Source organism: Cryptomeria japonica, chromosome 9, assembly GCF_030272615.1.
Source record: "Cryptomeria japonica chromosome 9, Sugi_1.0, whole genome shotgun sequence".
Classification (NCBI taxonomy): domain Eukaryota; kingdom Viridiplantae; phylum Streptophyta; class Pinopsida; order Cupressales; family Cupressaceae; genus Cryptomeria; species Cryptomeria japonica.
Genome location: NC_081413.1, coordinates 211,820,967 through 211,832,186, shown reverse-complemented (window position 1 = coordinate 211,832,186; position 11,220 = coordinate 211,820,967).

Sequence of the window (11,220 nt, the reverse complement as noted above, 5' to 3'; positions counted from 1 at the left end):
CATAGTCAAATGATATTGCATAATTTCCTCATATTCGTTCCTTTGTTAATTCTGCTTGAATTCTCCAAAAACATTAGATGTTTAAAAACTATGAGAACCTTGTCTTCATTGTCAAAGTTTTGTTTCATTTTAATACGAATTTGGGTTGCACTCGGCACTTGCTCTTATTTATACTTCACTTTCTTTGCTTGATAGCTTTCAAACTTTATTCTCATTTCGATCTCTTACATTCTCTTGTAGTAATAAAATTGTGTGTGATTACCTATACTTCCTTTCTTTTATTAAGAAAAAGATATCCTAGATTTGCATAAAATTGATGATTCAATGCAATTCTTTTTACTCTAGTCTCTATTATTATTTCATTTTCAATCCAAATTTCCATAATTTTCTCCACATATAGTACAGATATACGATGCAAATGTCTCTTACTGTCTATTTCCACCCCCAAAAAAACTTTTCCAGATTCATAACGGACATTGTGTTAGTAAAATTGTTTTTTTTTACATCAGTTGCAGACATTGGAGGATTGACAATTAGTGATGGAATTGAAGTTACGAGTCCATTTTAGATAGGTACATGAGAAAAAAATGGCGTAAAATATCACCTCCCAATCCCATAATTTCAGGAAGAGAACCATTCATAGAAAAATGGCCACTGTTGTTACTAGAGTTTTTCACATTTCCAGCAGATTGCAAATTATTTAAAAATCCAGTACCCCAGTTCATTTTTCCTCTAGTTGATTTATGTTCAGCATAACTTGAGTTATTTTGTAGGGTTTTTATTGCAAAGACTCAAAACAAACAAGAAGCCGACAATCAAGCTGATTCAACAAAAGAAAATGCCACACTGAGCATAGTCAAATGAAACTGCAGAATTTCCTCATATTCTTTCCTTTGTCAATTCTGCTTGAACTCTGTAAAAACATTAAGTGTTTAAAAACTTTGAGAACCTTGTCTTCATTGTCACAGTTTTGTTTCATTTTAATATGAATTTGGGTTGCACTTGGTACTTGCTCTTATTTATACTTCACTTACTTTGCTTGATAGCTTTCAAACTTTATTCTCATTTCGATCTCTGACATTCTCTTGCAGTAATAAAATTTTGTGTGATTACCTATACTTCCTTTCTTTTATTAAGAAAAAGATATCCTAAATTTGCATAAAATTGATGATTCAATGCAATTCTTTTTACTCTAGTCTCTATTATTATTTCATTTTCAATCCAAATTTCCAGAATTTTCTCCACATATAGTACATATAGAAGATGCAAATGTCTCTTACTGTCTATTTCCGCCCCCAATAAACCTTTTCCAGATTCATAAAGGACACTGTGTTAGTAAAATTGTTATGTTTTACATCAGTTACAAACATTGGAGGATTGACAATTAGTGATGGAATTGAAGTTACAAGTCCATTTTAGATAGGTACATGAGCAAAAAATGGTGTAAAATATGTTGTGCTAATTGTGGAAGATTTTGTAGGAGCTGTTTTTGGAATTAGAATCAGATTTTATATACTTGATTTATCAAAAGGTGCTGGAGAAAAATCTCTTCCTTTCTTCATATTTTCTTTCCTAGGCATGCTATCCTCACGGAATTTGCACACCATGCATCGCAGCTCCCTCTATATAGTCATGTCTACATTAGTAAAAATTTAAAAAATAGATCAATTCCTGATGCCATTCGAACTGTGTAGCCCCCACAATATATGCGAATTGATAAAGTTGATCTACTATTGAATGCTTGATATATATGTTTTCTTCTTTTGGGCTCCTCTTCTTTTATGACACACTACTCATTCATTGAATGTTTTCTTCCCTTGCTCTCTTTAATGTGTCAAATTCCAAGGCATTCTCCTCTAACCTTTGTTGGAAAAATGTCAGAACATATAATATTTGGTACTACATCAAATCCCATATTGAAGAAACTCAAAAATGGCACTATACACCCAATCAACAAAACTGACTAAATAACACTTGGTAGATGGACCACTCTCGCCAAACTCATTATCACCATTGTAAGGAATAATATTGGAGTAGTGTATAGAAGTATAGACCTGGAACCATATAAATTTGGTTTTGATTTCATAACAAGTAATTAAAGAAACAAAAAATGAATTCAGTTTCCAATTTCATCTTTAGAACCAATTAACAAGAATGAAAATTATGGTTTTGTCTCTGCACATACACTCCACTCAAAGCATTATGGTTTTGTCTCTGCACATACACTCCACTCAAAGCATTACAGATCAAAATTATAATTCAAACATTACTTCAAATTCACATGAATGGATATGCCTTGCTTAGCATTAAAATTACCTTCTTCCTGCATGGTCCATCAACCACATTCCTAGGAGGATAAAGAACAACATCGACATAGAACTCATTGCACTTGCCAGTAGTGTAGCATAGTTCTTATTAATATTTATCAAATTACTCAACACTTCATCAACCTTAGCATCCTTAAGTATAGAAGGTGTATAAAAGAGGATTACGCTGATACTGCAGAACTGTACAAACCCAAATAAAAATTCATATCAGGGTTCTTGCCATATGATAAATATCAATCAACAACATTCAACAAAACCAAAAATATATAATTGAAAATTAAAGTTGTCTATTGTAGCATTTGAAGAGTCGTTCCAACCGTAAGACCTTTTTTCACTCTGACATCACAAAAGTCAGACCATTGGATACCCTATGTAGACATCTTTGATGGGTGCACAATTGTAGGTCCAACAACATTTTCTGATCATGGTCCATAATTATTTTGTGTCAAAGACAAGGCTGGCTCACCCACCAAAGCAGAAACTTGAATGGATTCACATCCTTCTAAACCAGGTAATGATTCTAGTGATCTTATAGAACCTCCAGCTGAAGGGATGTGAGAGGCAGATCCAACATAAAGAAAAACTCTCTTTAAACTTGCACTCTGATTTGATTTAGACTATTGCAATTGATATGCCACTTGCCAACCACCTCCCAATCCCATACTTTCAGGAAGAGAACCATTCATAGAAAATTTCATATGGCCATTGTTCTTACTAGAGTTTTTCACATTTCTAGCAGACTGCAAATTATTTAAAAATCCAGTAGCCCAGGTCATTTCTCCTCTGGTTGATTTACATTCAGCATAACTTGAGTTATTTTGTAGGGTTTTGATTGCAGAGACTCAAAAGAAAGAAGAAGCCCACAGTCAAGCTGATTCAGCAAAAGAAAATGCCACACTATGCATAGTCAAATGAAACTGCAGAATTTCCTCATATTCGTTCCTTTGTCAATTCTGCTTGAATTCTCCAAAAACATTAAGTGTTTAAAAACTTTGAGAACCTTGCCTTCATTGTCACAGTTTTGTTTCATTTTAATACGAATCTGGGTTGCACTTGGCACTTGCTCTTATTTATACTTCACTTTCTTTGTTTGATAGCTTTCAAACTTTATTCTCATTTCGATCTCTGACATTCTCTTGCAGTAATAAAATTGTGTGTGATTACCTATACTTCCTTTCTTTTGTTAAGGAAAAGATATCTTAAATTTGCATAAAATTCATGACTCAATGCAATTCTTTTTACACTAGTCTCTATTATTATTTCATTTTCAATCCAAATTTCCAGAATTTTCTCCACATATAGTACAGATAGAAGATTCAAATGTCTCTTACTGTCTATTTCCACCCCCAAAAAACCTTTTCTAGATTCATAAAGGACAATGTGTTAGTGAAATTATTTTGGTTTACATCAGTTACAGACATTGGAGGATTGACAATTAGTGATGGAATTGAAGTTATGAGTCCATTTTAGATAGGTACATGAGCAAAAAATGGTGTAAAATATGTTGTGCTAATTGTGGAAGATTCTGTAGGAGCTATTTTTGTGGAATTGAAATCAAATTTTATATACTCTATTTATCAAAAGGTGCTAGAGCTAAATCTCTTCCTTTCTTCATATTTTCTTTCGTAAGCATGCTGTCCTCATGGAAATTGCACATTGTGCATTGTAGCTCCCTCTGTATAGTCATGTTTACATTAGTAAAAATGTAAAAAATAAATCGATTCCTGATGGCATTCCAACTATGTAGCACCCAAAATATATGCGAATTGATAAAGTTGATCTACTATCGAATGCTTGATATATATGTCTTCTTCTTTTGGGCTCCTCTTCTTTTATGACACACTACTCATTCATTGAATGTTTTCTTCCCTTGCTCTCTTTAATGTGTCTGGTTTCTTTCTTATGTTGTGTGTTCCAACATATCTCATTTACAAGATTTCTAGATCGCAAAGCACATTGAGCATTGGTAGCATCTAATTACACAACACATAAAGGGTAAGATACTTTTACGCTTCTGTTGTGCATTGTACAGTTGAAATAATGCCCTCAAATCTGGTTAGTTGCCTCGACTATTTGAAGCTTTTTGGTTTATTTAAAATTCTCTTTAATTTAGTTCATGTCCTTAGATTACTTTAAAAGAAACAACTTCAAGTCTCCATACCCACAACTATATATGCCAAACTACTTTGTTTCGCAGCAAAGATATTAATAAACTTTATGCAATATGCTTTGTTGATCATCAAACAACTTGATCCTTGCCTTTTTAAATCATGTCAATTCTGCTTGAATTCTCCAAAAACATTAAGTGTTTAAAAACTTTGAGAACCTTGTCTTCATTGTCACAGTTTTGTTTCATTTTAATACGAACCTGGGTTGCACTTGGCCCTTTCTCTTATTTATACTTCACTTTCTTTGCTTGATAGCTTTCAAACTTTATTCTCATTTTGATCTCTGACATTCTCTTGCAGTAATAAAATTGTGTGTGATTACCTATACTTCCTTTCTTTTATTAAGAAAAAGATATCCTAAATTTGCATAAAATTGATGATTCAATGAAATTCTTTTTACTCTAGTCTATATTACTATTTCATTTTCAATCCAAATTTCCAGAATTTTCTCCAAATATAGTACAGATAGAAGATGCAAATGTCTCTTACTGTCTATTTCCATCCCCAAAAAACCTTTTCCAGATTCATAAAGGACACTGTGTTAGTAAAATAGTTTTGTTTTACATTAGTTACAGACATTGGAGGATTGACAATTAGTGATGGAATTGAAGTTACGAGTCCATTTTAGATAGGCACATGAGCAAAAAATGGTGTAAAATATGTCTTGCTAATTGTGGAAGACTCTGTAGGAGCTTTTTTTGGAATTAAAATTAGATTTTATATACTTGATTTATCAAAAGGTGCTGGAGCTAAATCTCTTCCTTTCTTCATATTTTCCTTCCTAGGCATGCTATCCTCACGAAAATTGCACACTGTGCATCGCAGCTCCCTCTCTATAGTCATGTCTACATTAGTAAAAATGTAAAAAATAAATTGATTCCTGATGCCATTCAAACTGTGTAGCCCCCATAGCATATGCAAATTGATAAAGTTGATCTACTATCGAATGCTTGATATATATGTTTTCTTCTTTTGGGCTCCTCTTCTTTTATGACACACTACTCATTCATTGAATGCTTTCTTCCCTTTTTCTCTTTAATGTGTCTAATTCCAAGGCATTCTCCTCTAACCTTTGTTGGAAAAATTTCAGAACATATAATATTTGGTACTGCACCGAATCCCAAATTGAAGAAACTCAAAAATGGCATTATATACCCAATCAACACAACTGACTGAACACCACTTGGTTGATGAACCACTCCCAACAAACTCATTATCACCATTGTAAGGAATAATATTGGAGTAGTGTATAGAAGTATAGACCTGCAACTGTATAAATTTGATTTTAATTTTAGAACAATCAATTAAAGAAACAAAAAATGAATTCAGTTTCCAGTTTCAACTTTAGAACTCCCGATTAACAAGAATGAAAATTATGGTTTTGTCTCTGCACATACACTCCACTCTAATAATTACATATCAAAATTAAAGTTCAAACATTACTTCAGATTCACATGAATGGATATGCCTTGCTTAGCATTAAAATTACCTTCTTCCTACACGGTCCATCAACCACATTCCCAGGAGGATAAAGAACAACATCAGCATAGCACTCATTTCACTTGCCAGTAGTGTAGCATAGTTCTTATTAATATTTATCAAATTACTCATCAGTTCATCAACCTTAGCATCCTTACGTATAGTAGGTGTATAAAACAGGACTGTGCTGATACCGCAGAATTGTACAAACCCAAATAAAAATTCATATCAGGGTTCTTGCCATATGATAAATATCCATCGACAACATTCAATAAAACCAAAAATATATAATTGAAAATTAAACTTGCCTATTTTATCATTCGAAGAGTTGTTCCAACCGTAAGTCCTCTTTTCACTCTTACATCACAAAAGTCGGACCATTAGATACCCGTTGTAGACATCTTTGATGGGTTCATAATTGCAGGTCCTAAAACATTTTCTGTTCATGGTCCATAATTATTTTGTGTCAAAGACAAGGCTGGCTCACCCACCAAAGCAAAAACTTGCAAGGATTCACATCCTTCTAAACCAGGTAATGATTTTAATGATCTTATAGAACCTGCAGCTGAAGGGATGTGAGAGGCAGATCCAACATAAAGAAAAACTCTCTATAAACTTGCACTCTGATTTGATTCAGACTGTTGCAATTGATATGCCACTTTCCAACCACCTCCCAATCCCATACTTTCAGGAAGAGAACCAATCATAGAAAATTTCATATGGCCACTATTCTTACTAGAGTTTTTCACATTTCCAGCAGACTGCAAATTATTTAAAAATCCAGTACCCCAGTTCATTTTTCCTTTGGTTGATTTATGTTCAGCATAACTTGAGTTATATTGTAGTGTTTTGATTGCAGAGACTCAAAACAAACAAGAAGCCCACAGTCAAGCTGATTCAACAAAAGAAAATGCCACACTGAGCATAGTCAAATGAAACTGTAGAATTTCCTTATATTCGTTCCTTTGTCAATTTTTCTTGAATTCTCCAAAAACATTAAATGTTTAAAAACTTTGAGAACCTTGTCTTCATTGTCACATTTTTGTTTCATTTTAATATGAATCTAGGTTGGACTTGGCACTTGCTCTTATTTATACTTCACTTTCTTTTCTTGATAGCTTTCAAACTTTATTCTCATTTCGATCTCTGACATTCTCTTGCAGTAATAAAATTGTGTGTGATTACCTATACTTCCTTTCTTTTATTAAGAAAAAGATATCCTAAATTTGCATAAAATTGATGATTCAATGCAATTCTTTTTACTCTAGTCTCTATTATTATTTCATTTTCAATCCAAATTTCCATAATTTTCTCCACATATAGTACAGATATACGATGCAAATGTCTCTTACTGTCTATTTCCACCCCCAAAAAAAATTTTCCAGATTCATAACGGACATTGTGTTAGTAAAATTGTTTTTTTTTACATCAGTTACAAACATTGGAGGATTGACAATTAGTGATGGAATTGAAGTTACGAGTCCATTTTAGATAGGTACATGAGAAAAAAATGGTGTAAAATATCACCTCCCAATCCCATAATTTCAGGAAGAGAACCATTCATAGAAAAATGGCCACTGTTGTTACTAGAGTTTTTCACATTTCCAGCAGATTGCAAATTATTTAAAAATCCAGTACCCTAGTTCATTTTTCCTTTGGTTGATTTATGTTCAGCATAACTTGAGTTATTTTGTAGGGTTTTTATTGCAGAGACTCAAAACAAACAAGAAGCCGACAGTCAAGCTGATTCAACAAAAGAAAATGCCACACTGAGCATAGTCAAATGAAACTGCAGAATTTCCTCATATTCATTCCTTTGTCAATTCTACTTGAATTCTCCAAAAACATTAAGTGTTTAAAAACTTTGAGAACCTTGTCTTCATTGTCAAAGTTTTGTTTCATTTTAATACGAATCTGGGTTGCACTATGCACTTGCTCTTATTTATACTTCACTTACTTTGCTTGATAGCTTTCAAACTTTATTCTCATTTCGATCTCTGACATTCTCTTGTAGTAATAAAATTGTGTGTGATTACCTATACTTCCTTTCATTTATTAAGAAAAAGATATCCTAAATTTGCATAAAATTGATGATTCAATGCAATTCTTTTTACTCTAGTCTCTATTATTATTTCATTTTCAATCCATATTTCTAGAATTTTCTCCACATATAGTATAGATAGAAGATGCAAATGTCTCTTACTGTCTATTTCCACCCCCAAAAAACCTTTTCCAGATTCATAAAGGACACTGTGGTAGTAAAATTGCTATGTTTTACATCAGTTACAGACACTGGAGGATTGACAATTAGTGATGGAATTGAAGTTACAAGTCCATTTTAGATAGGTACATGAGCAAAAAATGGTGTAAAATATGTTGTGCTAATTGTGGAAGATTCTATAGGAGCTGTTTTTGGAATTAAAATCAGATTCTATATACTTGATTTATCAAAAGGTGCTGGAGCAAAATCTCTTCCTTTCTTCATATTTTTTTTCCTAGGCATGCTATCCTCACAGAAATTGAACACCGTGCATCACAGCTCCCTCTATATATTCATGTCTACATTAGTAAAAGTGTAAAAAATAAATTGATTCCTGATGGCATTCAAACTATGTAGCCCCCACAATATATGCGAATTGATAAAGTTGATCTACTATCGAATGCTTGATATATATGTTTTCTTCTTTTGGGCTCCTCTTCTTTTATGACACACTACTCATTCATTGAATGTTTTCTTCCCTTTCTCTCTTTAATGTGTTTGGTTTCTTTCTTATGTTATGTGTTCATCATATCTCATTTACAAGATTTTTGGATTACAAAGCACATTGAGCATTGGTAGCATCTAATTGCACAACACATAAAGGGTAAGATACTTTTGCGCTTCTATTGTGCATTGTACATTTGAAATAATGCCCTCAAATCTGGTTAGTTGCCTCGGCTATTTGAAGCTTTTTGGTTGTTTTAAAACTCTCTTTAATTTAGTTCATGTCCGTAGATTACTTTTAAAGAAACAACTTCAAGTCTGCATACCCACAACTATATATGCCAAACTACTTTGTTTCATAGCAAAGATATTAATAGACCTTATGCAATATGCTTTGTTGATCATCAAACAACTTTATTCTTGCCTTTTTAAATCATGCCTCTCCTCCTACAATACAAACTCGACTTTTACATCTTTATGTATGCCTCATCTTAGCTAGATGCATTTTTCATTTTCCATGTCAATGATTAGAAAATTGTTTTGCATGCTGCAGGATCGAGGGGTATGGCCTTTGTTGAGACCTTGGAGTTCAAATAGTGGGCTAATTGGTATGAATTTTATGATTAGGATAATATTGTTGAACTTTTATTGTTCGTCGTTTGGCCATTGCTTGATAATGTGCAACATGGACCATAAATTGCAGTCAACAAAATCATTAAATAATATTATAGATACAGAGAACTATAAACCTTGTAGTGTGGACTTGTCAAAACAAACTATTGACATGGTATTGGAAAAAAATAAGATGTTTAGGGTGAAATTATTTGTATACAATGTAGGCAATTGTCTTTTTGACTCTTTCCAGTTCTTGTTACACATGTGATACACTTCTACAGAGCTACGCATTGGAGCTATTGACCATTTTATAAATTGCCTAGAAATCAATGCTCATGATGCTTTATATTCATATGGCCATGAGCTCGACCCCCAAGGATTGTATGAAATGCATGGAGTATGTGACATTGACACTTATCTACGATGCATGCATCTCCCAGCAATTCCACTGCCAAGTTGTAATGAGAATGGTCTTTGGGGAGATGCATTTTGTATTGGATGGCTAGCCAAATGGCTAAAAATTGAAGTATGTGTTTGGTCTTCAACAAGAAAATCAAAGTACTTGCACTTCAATAAGAACTTACAAAGAAATCCATATTCTATTCTATTCCATGACCAAAACCCTACTCGTGGACATTTTGAACCACTAATTAACAAGAAAATGACTCTATACATGATGCAAACTAGATTACTCCACAATTCAGAGACACCTCCTATAGCGACTACTAATTTTGTAAAAGACAAGTTTGCAAATGCAGTGCCCAACTTGTGCAAAGATGCATTGTCAATGTCAGATTGTGGAGACAGCTTGTTCAATACAATAGCCACTCTAACAGACAATGAATACGATGGCCCATTTGTTCGACAGTACATGGCTCAATCGTTTTGCAATGCACTACTCTCCAAAGACAATGTTGCAATAGGTTGCATAGAAACATGTATCTATTGTGACCTCATGATTAGTTGTGGCATGTCAAGTTGGCAAGCATATATTGCAAAAATTGGAGATCCATATGAGCAAAGCAAACTTGAAGGTGCAGATTTATGTTTTGAGTGGCTATCCTACATCTTGCAAGTAAGAGTTAAAATATGGTCAAGAATGACCAACATGTGCATACAAGAATATTGCAAATCCTTGACACCTACCAAAGTATATAATATCATGAGTTACAAAGTCAATGAAATGCATACACACTATAACCCATCTAGAGGGGACAATCTAATAGCAACTCAGATTAATGTTGAGCAACCACCTACAATTACATTGGTTCAAGCAAGACCAATAACTAATTTGCATAGGTTCAAACAATTTATTCGGAACAATGGATATACACAAATCAATACATCTGCACAATCAAAACATGCTTTAAACACATTTATGCATATATCAACGTCTATTGAACCCGAAAAACAATCTACAAAGTTGTTGACAAAAAACACACATGACTCGCTTTGCAAAGTGAAACAACAAATATGTAAAGCAACTGCATATCAGGGGATTCAAAACTCAACAAGAAGCTCACAAACAAAACTAGAACGTTACATTGAAAAGATACAAGACACACCAAAACATGTCTGTACAATATGTGTCTGACTCCATTTTAAGAAGAACATGAGAAATTTAACACCAAAAACGATACAAGCATACCAACACCTACTACCAAACAAAAAACACACTTCTGGTCAAAACATATGCAAATTTTGTAAACAACAACTAAACCAAAACATTAAACCATCATATGCAACTCCAGAACATATCAACACACATAAGCCATTAGTACACACGTCTACACTTTCAGAACTTGAAGAAAGATTAGTATCACTCCGAATTGCATTTGCACAAATTTGGCAATTAGGACACAAAAGATACCAAATTGGATTAACTGGAACAATTATTAATGTTCCAACAGATATTAATATTATACAA